Consider the following 13,639-nt stretch of genomic DNA (forward strand, 5'->3'; position numbering starts at 1 on the left):
CGTATCTCCGGATGCAAAACATCCACAGGGCGTTCAATTGCCCCAAGCTCAAGCAGCCTTGCTATAGCAAGATGAAAGTCTTTGAGCTTACACTCAATTCCCCATTTACAACCCTGGCGATGGCATCCATGATGATCGCGGGTCCTGGGACGTCTCCCTTGCCGAGAACACGGTCTTACCGGTCTGGCCGCTGCTCTTGTCCAGGCGACACCCGCTACCCGAGCGAATTATTCCCGGGCTTCAGCACCACTTATGTTGCCTTCAGGGGAAGGCAAGGCGACCTGGTTTCAAGGAACAGCACGGCAGCCCAGTCTCCCCTGGGCCACTCGGGCCAACGACACACGCAGGCACCAGTGTGGTGGACGGTCAAAAGCATTTATTATCTTATCTCATGGGTTTAAATAGTCTTGGGGGACTCTGCTACGTCAGGGGGGGTTGGTAGGGTCTCTAGGGTTAGTCAGGAGTGGAAAACTACTGGGTTAGGTGTGGTTACATTCTTTGGGGTAATGGATAACATGTTGCAGGGTGAGAGGGGGAAGGGGTCTTTCTTTCCGTCACATCCCGAAATCTTCCGTTCACCTGTCCCTATCTACTACAGAGCACAGAGACAGCCAGCAGAAGCCAAAAGCACTCTTTAGCCCAGCTTTGCATATGGCTGGAGCTGGCTGGAAGCAAATGGAATGAGGGCTGGGCATCAGCCTGAGGTTAAGCTGCTTAAGTGGTGCTGTGTCTGGAGGTGGCAGTCCTATGAACGGAGGAAGAGGTTCTGGGGCCACTGGGGGTAGAACCTGTGCTTAGAAGGCAGCTGGTTTCAACCTCTTATTCCTCATCTATCCTGTGGAAATATTTCCTCTGTACAGCTGTATCACTTAATCTGATTTCCATTGCTGTGCAGAGAGCAAACCCCAAAGAAGCTTTTCTTCCTTGTGTGTTCTGGGCAATCGACCAAGTTTGATGTCATTTTCAAACCCACTCTGGCTCAACGTCTGGAAGAGAAGATTTGTCTGTTAGTGGGGGACATCTGCATGACCCAAATAGAGCTGGTGGGTGAAGGCCACAGGGATGAATTCACCCTCGGTGGATTAGAGGAAGACATGCAGGAAAGGAATGCTGAGAGCAGTCTGAAGAAAGACATCATTGATGGTAAGAGAGGACAGGCTGCCAAGGTGTAGCAAGGAAGAGGAAAATGTCTGATCATGTGTGTCCTCCCTCTATCCAGGCCTGGGCTGTCACCCACAGGGCTTGGTGGCCTGTGGGCATGGCAGCCATGCGTGCAGAGCAGCGTGTGCTGTGCTGCATGTCGCTGGCTTAGGGACGTGTCAGGGTGTTTCCCTGGAAGTGGTGGGATGGGGAATTGCCTGGGGCACTCCCTCCAGAGGGAGGAAGGCTTGGAGCAAGGAAGCATTGAACATGCAGGTGTCTGTGCACGTGAGGGGGGCAGGTGGAGCTTCCTGCATGCTGAGATCCCTTGCTCTCCTCCTTTACAGCTGTCAGAGTGAATCACCTCCAGTTTGGGTACTGTCCTGTCAGGAAGCCCTGCCGCAGGACCTTCACCATCACCAACCACACCCGTACAAAGGTCATGCGCTTTGCATGGGAGACAGACGCCCCATTCCAGTTCTTCCCCAAGGTGAGCGTGGACTGCTCTGCCTTTCCCCATTGCTCAAGCCCTGCCCTGGTGTTCCCAGGAGCTGGCAGGGAGTCCTCACGTACCAGTGATAGCCTGTTCCAGTGCCACGGAGGAGATGCAGCCCCTGGCTTGGCTGGGCCATGGCTGCCAGCCTTGCAGAAAAGGCTTCATGTTATGGGAGGTGGCACCTTCTGTTCATACTTTTGGATATCCAACTTTGTGTACATCCACTCTGAGGTGCAGATTCCTGGCATAGGTGTTCACCACATCAGTCCCTTTTGCTGTCAGTCCTGGCCTACCGTCCGCAGGGGCTGGCCCAGTTCCGGTCCCTTCGCCCCCTGGCTGACCTCTCCCAGGCCGCATGGCTTCCCCTCCCGCACCCAGCCCGTGGCTGGGCAGGGGAGGTCTGAGCTCTTCCCTGACTGGAACAAAAGAGAGAGTTGCCCTGGGGTTCTCCGCTTTTAACCCCCCTGTGTTCTCAGACGTGTGTCCAGGGTCTTCAGTTGTCACACCACGTGTCAGCATTCAAATCTGACCACTGATTGGTTTGACCCCAACTTCCTGAGAAAACTCGCTTCCTTGTCAAACCAGGACACCTTGGCAGGGACCAGGCTTCCAATTTGGTCTTGACTCCCTCTCTGATTCTCCCTAGGTGGGACACCTCCATCCTGGCTGTGCCAAGGGCATCACAGTGATCTTGAAATCAGATGTCCCAGCCACCTTCAGAAGGCACCTTGTGAGCTGTAAGGTGACCAAGATTAACTTTGAGCTGCCACAAAGGAAGGTTCCTGACTGAGATGACCAAATGTGCATTGTCACATGGAAGGAAACCACCAAGAAAGACCCGGCAGCCAGCTGGCCTAAAAAAGAAAAGGTTAGAAGCAAAATGGCCAAAAAAGCCAACCCAGCTTTTACACAAAGAACCACCATAACACCATCACTGTTGGCTGAGCAGCTCCTGCTTTCTCTGGACATTGGACAGCCATGAGGTTCACCAGCAGTGCATTCCAGGAGAGAGGTGGAAACACAGTGACTGGATACACTCACACGAGAGGGGGAAGCCTTTTGGCAAGAGACCTTTAGCCACACACAAACTGCATCAGTCTGTGCCACAAGCACAAGTGTTGCAGCCCCTGTTGAATGGGGAACGTTTTCTTAGTTTATCCCATTTTATGGCGTTAGACATCTCTTCACCTCATTTCTTGCCTTTTTGCCAACAAGGAGTTAAGTCTGCTGCGCTCTGCCCCTTCTTTCAAAGCGGAGAGAAATCCACTTCTCCTGCATATGAACCCCAAGTTTTGTCTGCCTGGATACCAGAGAATTTGGTTGTCTCTGTATTGTGTGGGATATCTCATCATGGAGTAGCTCAGGCACCAATGACAGTATGGAGGAGTCCAGAGAAGGATCATCTCCAGAGCTTCTTGCTTTTATTGTCATTATTGCCAAACACACTCATCTTGGGTGATGGTTCTTTCTGAGTTTCTGGACCATTTTAAGGCCTCTATACCATCCTCTTTTCTATCAGAACATGTGAGGGTGGAGACTTTCCTAGTGAGATCTTTCACATCCCAAAATGCACATCCTCAGCTCCCAGCAACGTAGCTGTTGCTCCACACAAGACATCTGGAAAGCACTTTCTCCTAAGACAAGAAGAAAAAGGTGCTTTCTAGAACTCTTCAGTCTTGGGGTTCTCCATCCACAGAACTCCAGCAGGGGAACTGAAACCAAATTTTGAGACCTGCTGGATTTCAAGGGGACCAGGAAAAGAGTCAGTGCCTCTACAAGGTTGAAGTACAGGACTAGAGCACAGCTATAGTCTCCATCGATATATTAACAGCTGTGCTAGTGACTGCTTTGATCCGTGGGTGGAAACAACTACTGTAGCAGAGCAGTCTCAATGTTGTCATCTTTCCAGGGAAGTAAAAGTGAGTGGTCCTTTCTAGTCCCTCCGTGAGGCTGATCTTGGAGGCCAGAAGATTCCTTTCTCAGCCTGACTTTCTGGGCTCTGCTCAGTGATTCCTCCCTTCTCTGTTTGATCAAGATAGTCCCGGAGCCAGCTCACACTGTGGTGGAGGAGAGCAGCCAGGAGTTGGAGATGTACCTCAGTGCCGTTGTTGCCTACACCCAGTTCAAGCTGAACACGACCGCGGTTCAGTTCAAGGATACCTTGCCCTTCCAGACAAGGACCACCACGTGAGTGCTGGAGGCCAGGCAGGGCCCTGCGAGCAGGAGCTGCCTTTGCCCAGGGCTGGCCCAGTGCCCTGTTCCAAGAACTCTGCCCCAGCCAAAACCAGCACAGGCCCATTTACGTGCACACAAAGCCAAGCAGCTGGTGGTGGTCAGGAGAAGGTTCAGTGCTGCCATACCTTTCTGCTGAGAACAACCATGGATTTGCTTTCACTGCATGTCTGCATCTGCTCAAGAATAAGTTTGCAGTCAAACCAAGACCTAAAGGCCAGAGTAAGCCCCTTAGCTTCAGTGTCCTGGGCATCATGTTGGCCCTTTCCTCTTAAACTTCCAGACTCTGAAATACTTTTTTGGGCCACTCACGACAGCAGTCTTAAGCATGGCAGAGTTGCCTGGCGAAGAAGATGCTCCTCGGCAGAAAGCAGTACCAGGAGTCCATCAGACAGTGTTACTGTACTATTTGCTTTATATTTATTGGACATTTTTTGTTACTCCTCCTTCTTGCTTTTCAGTTTCAGGCTATGCAACACGGGGAAGGTAGCCCTGGAATACTCCTGGGAGAAAGCTGCAGATAGCGAATCGGTGAAGAAGCCATTTGCAACTGGTCAGATGAGTAAGGGCATTTCACTTGGTAGCTGAGGGCCTGGGAGAAGACTGCCACTTCACAACAAATTGCTTTTTCATCCTTGTCCACATGTCCACTTTCATCAGCAGCTTCCCAGCTGCAGCTGGAGAGTTTTCTCCTTGTCCCCATCTGCCTTTCAGCCCCTTCTGTTCTTGCTCTGCCACTTCTGCTCTGCAAAGGAGCTGAGCCAGGCTCTGGGGAGAGCCATGTGCTGGGTCAGGACTGGGAAGGGGGACGTCATGTCATCTCTTTGAGAAGTCTGAGACTGTGAAAAGCAATGGTGTAACAAGTGAGCTGCCCTGCAGCCACTGTCTGTGTGCAGTTCCCCACTCCAGGGCAAATGCAAAGTCACTGTCTAAAACCAACTCTCCTGCTTTGGCACAGGAGTGTGTGCTGCAGGCAGAGACTCTGCTCCCAGACACTCTTATTTCCTGCCAAAAGTACTTGGTCAGGGATGCTCCAAGTGCATCCCAGCTCTCTTCCAGCTACCTGCACAGGAGGCAGAGTTGCTGGAACACAGGATTTTGTCATTGAGAGGTGTTCTCTTCCTCTATGCAGCTCAGTTCGTCTCTGCTACTTTAAAGCGTTACAGAAAGCTGCTGGATCGTTTTAGGTGGCAGCAGGAGCATCCTTTCCAAATTCACCCTTCTGAGGCCCGGCGGCTGCAGCAGCCTGCCAAGCAGGAGCAGGATTTCAAGCAGGAGCTGCAGCAGCCTGAGCAGCAGGACTGTTCCAAGAAGCTACTCTACTCAAAGCGTGTTGGTTCTGCCCTGGAAATCTTCACAGATTTCACTCATGGCCTGCCATTGTTCTCCATCAACCCCTGCCATGGCATCCTTGCTCCGGGCCAGAAGCAGACCTTTCATGTGCAGTTCTCTCCAAAGTTCACGGGGATGTCTCAGACCACAGTGCTGTGCAGGTGGGAAACATAGACACACTTGCCATCTCGGAGCCGCCGCATGTCTGGGGTAGCGGGGCCCCGCGTTGGCCAGGGAGCGAGCGGCGCCACAGCTCCTGGCCCAGGGACGCGCCTGGGTGTGGGAAGGGGAAAAGAAAAGGGAACAATGGCGCAGTGCTGGGTCGGGGGCCGGGCAGGGTGCAGGCCGCGGCAGTGCTGGAGGTGGCGGCAGAGCGGGAAAAGGAGCCCGGCCCCGGTCCCTGTCCCTGCCCAGGGCTGACGGGGGGTGAGCAGGGCGCGGCCGGAGGGTGCCGGTGCTCCGCCCTGCCCGCTCCTAGGCAGGGGCTCACGGACAAGGCCCGGCGCCGCCTGCAGGAGTTCGATGTCGGGGACAAGTTCTCCCGCTTGCCACTGCCCCGGGCCGCCGTGCTGCTGCCGCTCACGGTGCGAGGGGGGCGGCTGCACCGCTGCTCACCGTCCGCTCCGTGCAGGTACCAGGGTGCTCCGAGGGTGACAGTATGTACAGTGAGACTGGTCCGTGTGCTCCAGTGTCCCACTCAGATCACCAGGATTTCTGCATCAAAGTCCTTCAGGTGATGCTGAGGAGCCCTGTTCAGTCCTGGCCTGCCCAGGGTCTCCCCTGAGCATCCCATGAGACTCATGTCTCTCCTGATCCCTTGGATCCCTTGTTGCTGACCAGCAAATACACCTGGGGGCATGTAGGCAGCAAAAGGAGGCCCAGAGGAACAAATGAAGTGACAGCCCACAGCAGGAGGGGACACAGGTGAGGAAACGCAAGCAGCCCAGCTCTGTAATATGACAAAGCACTACAAAATGAACACCATGAAAATCATCATCATCTCCCTGTCCAAACCCACAGCCACATCAGTCTTGAAATATTTTATATTGTTCTGATCTCAAAAACCAAGCTGGAGCATTGCAAATTGAATAAAAAAGGGACAAGGGAAAGATTAGTAAGTACAGAGCAGCTTCTGTATGATCACTGAATGGGATTCCTCAGTCTAGAAATCAAATGGGAGACAGATGTGAGAGGTTTGCAACAGCATGAATGGCCTAGGAAATGGAGATGAGGAAAAATCTGTCTTGATTCGTCACCAGTCAGGAACTTGAGGGCCTGAAAATGTTATCAGACAAAAACTACATATATATGTAGAGGGTGACAAGAAAAAGGGTCTGTGACATGCCAGTGGAGAAGCACCATATGGGACAGAGGTGTGCAAGCAACACATTGTATGGGAGAGAGTCTGATGGAAACCTCACACCTCACATTGCCCAGGAATAAAATAGAACTTCACCCAGGCATAACCACGACAGTGGAGAATTAGGGATCCTCCTTCTTCCCCTCAGCAACTCCCAAAATCCCCTGTTAGAGAGGCTGTGACAGCTGATGAACTTTGCTTCAGGTTCTGCTCATTAAGGATCTACTGCTGCAATGATGGGCCTGACCTATTCCCATTACCACTAGTGAGAACATCACTACTGGCTGATGGGGAAGCCTTGGGCCAGCAATGTTTATGTGCTGGATGTGAGACTTTGGAGGGAAGGGAGGAAAGACAAGGCCCCACCCTCCCCAAAGCCAGGCCAGTGTACATGCTCCTGCATCTGCCCCAGGGGTGATGCCAGGACTGCTGCAGGTCTCTGCTGGGGCTTGGAGCGATCAGTGCCTGGTGTGGGCAAGGCACGGGATTTTTTCCTATTCTTTTGCCAGGAATTTCACCAGAACAGAGAAGCTGCCAGTTAAGGGAATCCCTGGCCACACTTCAGCACTACATTCCATTCCATTCCATGCTATTCCATGCCATTCCCTTCCCACTGCTGCCACATGTTACATGCTTCTGCCCTCAGATGGCAGGATGGGAATAACACTCCGAGGGGTGACTTCAGGGGTTGCCTGAGAAAGAAGGTGTCTTCTTATTTTCAAATTATCAGGAGAAGAGTATCCAGCCAAGTTCGGGATTCAGTTTCAGGACTGAAAAACTGAGTGCAAATCAGCCTCTGCATCTCCTACATCCCACCCTGGGCTGTACCCAGCAGACTCCTCTGTTACTGCTGTAGCAGTCATCTCTCACACAGACCTGGCTCCCCAAGACCCAAGGACACAAGCTCTACAGCTAAACTTAACTTCTCTGAATTTCAGCCAACATCATTAAGCTGTTCCCCGAGCCCACAGATAGAAGAGCTGTGAAGAAGACATCCCTGACACTGAAATAACCAAATGAAAACCACTGCCAAGAGATGGGGCTGGTAGGCTCAATTTTGGCCTTTTATCTGTAAATTGTGAGCTTTCCCTTAAGACAGTTCTCATCCTGTTAGATCTGCCCTTTCAATGAATCACTGCTGTACCCAAAAGGCAGAAAAAGATAAGGTATGGAGGGGGTTTTAACAGGTTGCTTTCTTCTGCCTTTTAACTAGGTCCATTTGTATCTTTGTTTCCTTGTACGGCATCTAAAGACAGGTCCAGATCTCCCAATGGCACCTTGCAATCCCCAGACACTGCTCTTGCTTTGAGCAGTGTCTGCTCAGATGATTTCCAGAGGTCCCCTCCAGCAAGTTATTCTATACTTTTAACTTCTAAATCAGCTCAACTGCTTTTCACATATTCCCCAAATATCTCTTATTTCCTATACACCTGTGCATGTAGCTATGCGCATGTGGTATATTGATAGGCATTAGAGGAGCTCGACCTTCATGGAAGTTCCCAATGAAGAATGCATGATCTTCTGGCAAACATTTAACACAAAACAAAAAAGAAAAAACAGCAGAAACAGAGGAACTTCAGAATATTTAAAAATAAATCTCAGTGAAAGAGGGCTCAACCATATTCAGAGATTTAAATCATCTGTTTGAAATTTTAAACTGGCTTTCAAAGGTTTATCATGGAACAGAAGAGGTGACTGATGTCCTCAGCTGACAAGGGAAATCAGATCAGCTTTAAGTAACAGGAATGCACCAGATGCCTGCAGCACAGCTCAAGCTGGGCATCTGATGCAGGGACCACTGGAAAGCCACGTGCCTGTGGCCTCCCAGAAAACGGGTCTATTTGGCTGACAGTGGTGAGTAAGCATTTCAGAAGCTGCTTGCGCTCAGGTGGGTGCAAGCCAGCTACTAACATGTTCCAGGCACCCTGGAGGAAATCTGGGACAGAGAAAGCTCAAAGGCTGCATCCTGCTAAGAACACTGAAAGCAAGAGCAGATGCCATTCATCCTGCCCATTTCCAGCCAGGCTGCAGGGCAGCAGCTGCGATGCTCTGGTTCCTTTTGTTGCTCTTTCCCAGCCCTGTTATCACCCAAAGGTGTTTTGGACTGCCTCACCTCTGGGTGCTCAGCTGGTAACGAGCTGCCTGGTTGCTGACATTGCCAACCAGCAGAGTCTTCTGGCTGCTGTACTTGACTGGACACACTGGGAAGTCCAGCTGGTCAGGGAAGTCCAAGATAGCTCGGACACCAACTGCCCGAATTGGCACAACTATCCTTTCCCTTGCACTGCTGCACACAAGCTCGTGGAAATAATCCACGAGCAGGAAAAGAAACTAGCTCAGCGCAGGATATTTAGTGCCATCCCCATGGCAGAAGAAAAACCATTTCCTGTAACTCATCAATGGCATCCATTTACCTATCCCACCCTAAAATGAACACTAAGTCCTACTAATATGTCACATTTTAAAGGCACCAGGGCACTTTGCAAAACCGATCTCTGTGGCATTAAGCTCTTGTGTCACTTGGATCATACAGAGAACTACCTTAGGGCACCATAATTTTTACTCTAAATTTTAATAATGTTAAATAATTCCTAAGTCCCTTCTAAGGAACATGGAGCTAGGGAACACAGGACATTCTTCTTTAGGTTTCTATATTCCTGCTGTCTGAGAACAGGACAAAGTGTTAAACTGACTCTAAGCAGCAAAAGGAAGATGAGAAAACAGCTGCACCCAAAGAGCTCCTGCACCCAAAGAGCTCCTGCACCTCTGACCTGGTGTAGAAACATTAGTTGGCTCCCTTCTAACTTTGCCTCTCCAACCAAGTCAGGAGAAGAACAGTGCTAAGAGGTTGAAGGATGCTGTTGGAAAGAGCCTCTCTTTGTTTCCCTGCAAGGCTTCCTCCCTTCCATGCCATGTCCTAAACCCTTCTGTATGAACAAGCCTCCGGATCACAGCACTGAGATCAGACTTGCCAGGGCCCCAGCCCTGGTGTTCAAACATCCTCATAAAAGCAAGTTTGGCAGGGAATGGGTGCCAGTTGACAGAGCCACCACAGTGACAGGCATGAAGACAGAGCCACAGCAGCGTCACTGCCACAGGCTCTGGGCTCACGGGTCTGCCTGCAGGTTGTACCTGCCCTACACGAGCTCTTTCAGGCAGGTGTCCAGAGGTGTCCAAGTCCCCTGCAGCTCACCAACCTCCTGCTGGCTATGGGCACCTAGAGCCCAGTGTGGCTGTGCCAGGCCGGGCTCACAGGCCCAGCACATCCTCTGCCCTGGCCCTGCAGCTGTATCATGGTCAGCTGTGCTCTGGGACAGCACAGCTGCAAGGCTGGAGAACAGAGGGTGTGAAAAAGCATCATCTTTGCTCCAGCCCCGGGTGAGGCAGAGAAGCTGCTGCCAGTCAGGAAGGAGGAAAGCTCTCTGACCTCTTAATTCCTCTAGTGTTTTCCACAGTAATTAAGCTCTTTTCACTGTACCTAGAAATGACTGAACATCTGTCAACACCCCTTTGTCATTTTCATACTGTTCCCTGTGCACCTTCCCTTGGGAATGCTCAGGAATGTGCAGGGAGGGGAAGCAGAGCCTCTCAGGCCTGGATGCAGTGCCTGACAGCACATGCCAAGGTGTGACTGGCAGCAAGCTGCCTGCCCATGGCCGGGAGCCAAGCTCACAGCATGGAACGGGATGTACCCAGGGTGCAGGGAACAATGGCTTTGGAGATAATTCTGTTTTGGCTCCTCCAGTCTCGCCTTGTTCTCGTCAGGGGTGAAGCGGATGTGCACATGGGCAGGCACACCCGGCGTCACAACACGGTACACGTTGTTGGAGCACATGAGCTGGAAATAAGGTGAGCTCTCCATGTAGATCTTCACCAGCTGAGGAAACTGCAGGAAAGATATGAAATGATGATTTTGCCACTTGTGGAAACAGGACGAGACAAGACCTGTCCGTGCCCTTGTGACATCCCTCCTTGACTCCTTTTCCAAACCACTTTCAGCTGTGGAGGTACAGGCACGTAATTCACAGGGGTGAACTTGAATCCTTTCTGTCTGGGTCCAGCATTTTGGCCAGGGGCAGTAGGGCAGTGCCTGGTGGGAAGGAAGGGCCAAGCAGGTCAGCACTAGGATAGAGACACAGCACCTGAACCAAGTCATCTGCATATTCAACAAGATCAAAAAACCTGCTGGCTTCTGCCAGCACACAGCCATGCAGTCATGTTCCAGAGGGGGAAGGTGCTGCCTGAAAGTACAACAGCACATTATCCTGTGGGAAGGAAGAAAATCTCTTCTACCAGATCAGGTTTGGGTAGGGCAGCTCTGGGGATACAGACAGGCAGACAGACCAGCAAGAGAGGAGACCAAACACTGTGCCCTTACTGAGAATAAAAGCAAAGGAAGGAACACAGCAAGACGATTCCTAAACCAAGGAGATGACAAAGAGAATTTAAATGGGCAGTAAAGCAGCAAGGAAGAATCAAAAAATTCTGACAGCAATCAACTTGCCAAAAGTGACGGAAACACAGACAGGCTGTGCCTATGAACTATGGGCTTCAAAGGCATTTTATGCCTGGAGAAAGATGACCAGCAGTGACTGACAGTGTGGTTCCAGCATTTAAAGCCAATCTTGGCTTTCTAGGGGTTCTTGCTGCCTGTGCAGGCAAGCTGGGCTGTTGGGCATTCCTGCCTGCAGCCAGCAAGCCAGGTTCTGCCCTCTGGGATAGACAGACACAGCATACATGCATTTTCTAGCACAGATATCAACCCCTGAGCACCAAAATGCTCTCCAAAAGCCTGAACCAGATGCTTTTGATTCCCTCCTGTATCTTCCCACCAGGCCACTCTTGGTACAAGCCTTATTTGAGAAACTGTTTTCCTGACTGGAATACAAATGGTCTCAGTTGTCCTCTTTACAGTGGAATACAACTGCTGACATTTTTCAACTTTTTCTCTCTCAACTCTCTTGGCAAACTACAAAACAATCACCATTTCTTCAAGTGAACAGAAAACCTCCAGGAGCACATGGCTTTGGATGTGCTGTGGTTCTCCAAAGGAACAGCAGAGCACCATGTTGCTTTTGGAAAACCTGAGCAGAGCTGGATGAAGTTTAGCAGGAGCCTGAAATGGCACCTAAAGGCCTCCTGCTGCTTCTGCTACATCAGTCTGATTCCAGGGCTGTTTCAGAATGCATTTCCTGCAGTGCCAAAGCCATTAATGATAAGTGATTCTAGCAAAAAGTGGAGAAGGCACAGCCCCTGAGCTTTGACTGTGAGCTGCACAAAGGGAGACAAACAGGCTGAGAAAGGCAGGGATTCCTACAAATTTTAGGAGCCAAGAATACCCAAGGAGACACAGGATGTGGTACAGACTCAAGGCAAAGCATGAGAGCAGGTAAGAACTGCACAGTACTCAACATTCCTATCAATCCAGAGCTTTCGAGAGAAGAAAACTCCTTTGAAATAAATACCATTAATACATGGCCAAAATCAGGGGACAATTCCCTGCACAGGAAATGTCTCGGCTCCATCTTGCAGAAAAAAGGTGCTGAGATATTTTCTTCTGCATCTCCTGCAGTAGATAACTTGCTTTGCTGTACACTAGGGGAATTACACCACCCTCCTCTTCCAGCACAATGTTAAACCTTCACACCCCAGCACTTACCTTGCTGTTATTAATGAGAGACACCACCATTTCACAGGCCTCATGGGTAACGAAGTTCTGAAATACCATCTCTGGTGGGGAAACCTGGAACAAGCTCTGTTTCAGGGGAGCTGATGGCAGCTGGAGAGGAAAGAGAGAACACAGAGAGGTTCAGCTGCTGGGAGGAAGGTTCACGAAGGAGAATCTTACACTGACCCCCAGTGAAGTCCAGGCTCTGGGTAAACACGTCTGCCCAGCCCACACTGGGCAAACAGTAGCTCACCTACTGAGCTCTGAGCTGATCAAGAACTGCTGGGCAACACAGAGCAGGTTCAAGGCAAGCAAGGCAAGCTGCTCTTTTGGCATGTATTTCTCCAGGTTTCCTTCTCCAGAATGCCAGGTAGCACTTACCTTAAGCACAGCCCTGTGCCCAGATGGTCACAGAGCTCTGGGACACTCATGGAGCAGAAAAACCCATGGGTTTACAGGAGTCTCCATGGGAAACAATTCTGAGATGTCCTTTACTCTGAGACAGGGAAACCGAGGCCCACACAACTGCAAGTATCTTTTTTGCTCTAGAACTTAGACATCAGTAAGAAGTAAACAGTACCAGAGGAAGTGTGAGAGATGAGGCGATATCTTGCTAAAGCCAAAAGGTTATTAAGCAAAAGAATGGAATTTGTTGGTTCTATGTGTTGTTTATGGTTTGGATCTGCTCAGGTTGAGTGTTGCAGTGAGAACAGGGTTGAAGACCTGACCAAAAGGAAGTAGGATGAGAGGGGAGGGGACAGAAAAGTTGGTGGTCAGTAGAGAATGGAAGCTCCTGAGTACCCATCCAATAGGAAAGGGGACAGGGACCGCCCCAGCTGGGTACAGAGGGGATAGAAAGATTGCCATTTTCTCCGAGGGTGTGTTTGCTTGTCTCCAGCGGATGGGAGACACACCCAGCTCAGCTGAATCGGTACTAATAAACAGTTTTCTTTTGCTTGGATGATTTTGTCCCGTTTAATTGTGCTTAAAAGATGGTGCATTTCAAACAGAGAGAAAGACAAGAATAAGAAGACAAATGAGGTAAATGCTGAATGAGGATAAGATTCAGCAGTTTTCTCGGCAACTTTGGTAGAAGAAGAGTTGGTATCTTCTTTTTCCATGTGCTTTAAAAGGGCGCTTTCTTGTAATTATTGCTATCGTATTTAATACCATTGTAGAGGCATGTCTGGAATGACACAACAGCAGCAAATGCTTCTGGAGCAGAGACATTGCTTTGTCTGCCTTCTCCAGCCACACTGCTGTCACTCCAGAGACTCAAGCAGGTCTCCTGCGTGACTTCACGGGAGACACAGTCTGCTAAAGGGCATGGCTGCAGCACCCTGCCCCTGAGGTGCTCCCAATGCCCCTCTACAGGGCAATCCTTAACCAGTGAGTTACATGTCCCCTGCTG

The 13,639-nt window shown here is 50.6% G+C and overlaps 1 protein-coding gene across 1 annotated transcript in view; it reads right to left on the minus strand.

Moving 5' to 3' along the window:
- Positions 1–354: 354 nt before the first annotated feature.
- Positions 355–13,639, minus strand: part of LOC144247089 (telomere repeats-binding bouquet formation protein 1-like) — a 31,876-nt gene continuing 18,591 nt past the window's right edge. The window contains exons 13-14 of the mRNA XM_085589345.1: positions 12,220–12,339; positions 355–10,446 (exon numbers count right to left, since the gene is read on the minus strand). The gene's annotated coding sequence lies outside the window, so the exon portion shown is untranslated. The remainder of the gene's footprint in view (positions 10,447–12,219; positions 12,340–13,639) is intronic.

Source organism: Lonchura striata, chromosome 11 (genome assembly GCF_050655825.1).
Source record: "Lonchura striata isolate lonStrDom1 chromosome 11, ASM5065582v1, whole genome shotgun sequence".
Classification (NCBI taxonomy): domain Eukaryota; kingdom Metazoa; phylum Chordata; class Aves; order Passeriformes; family Estrildidae; genus Lonchura; species Lonchura striata.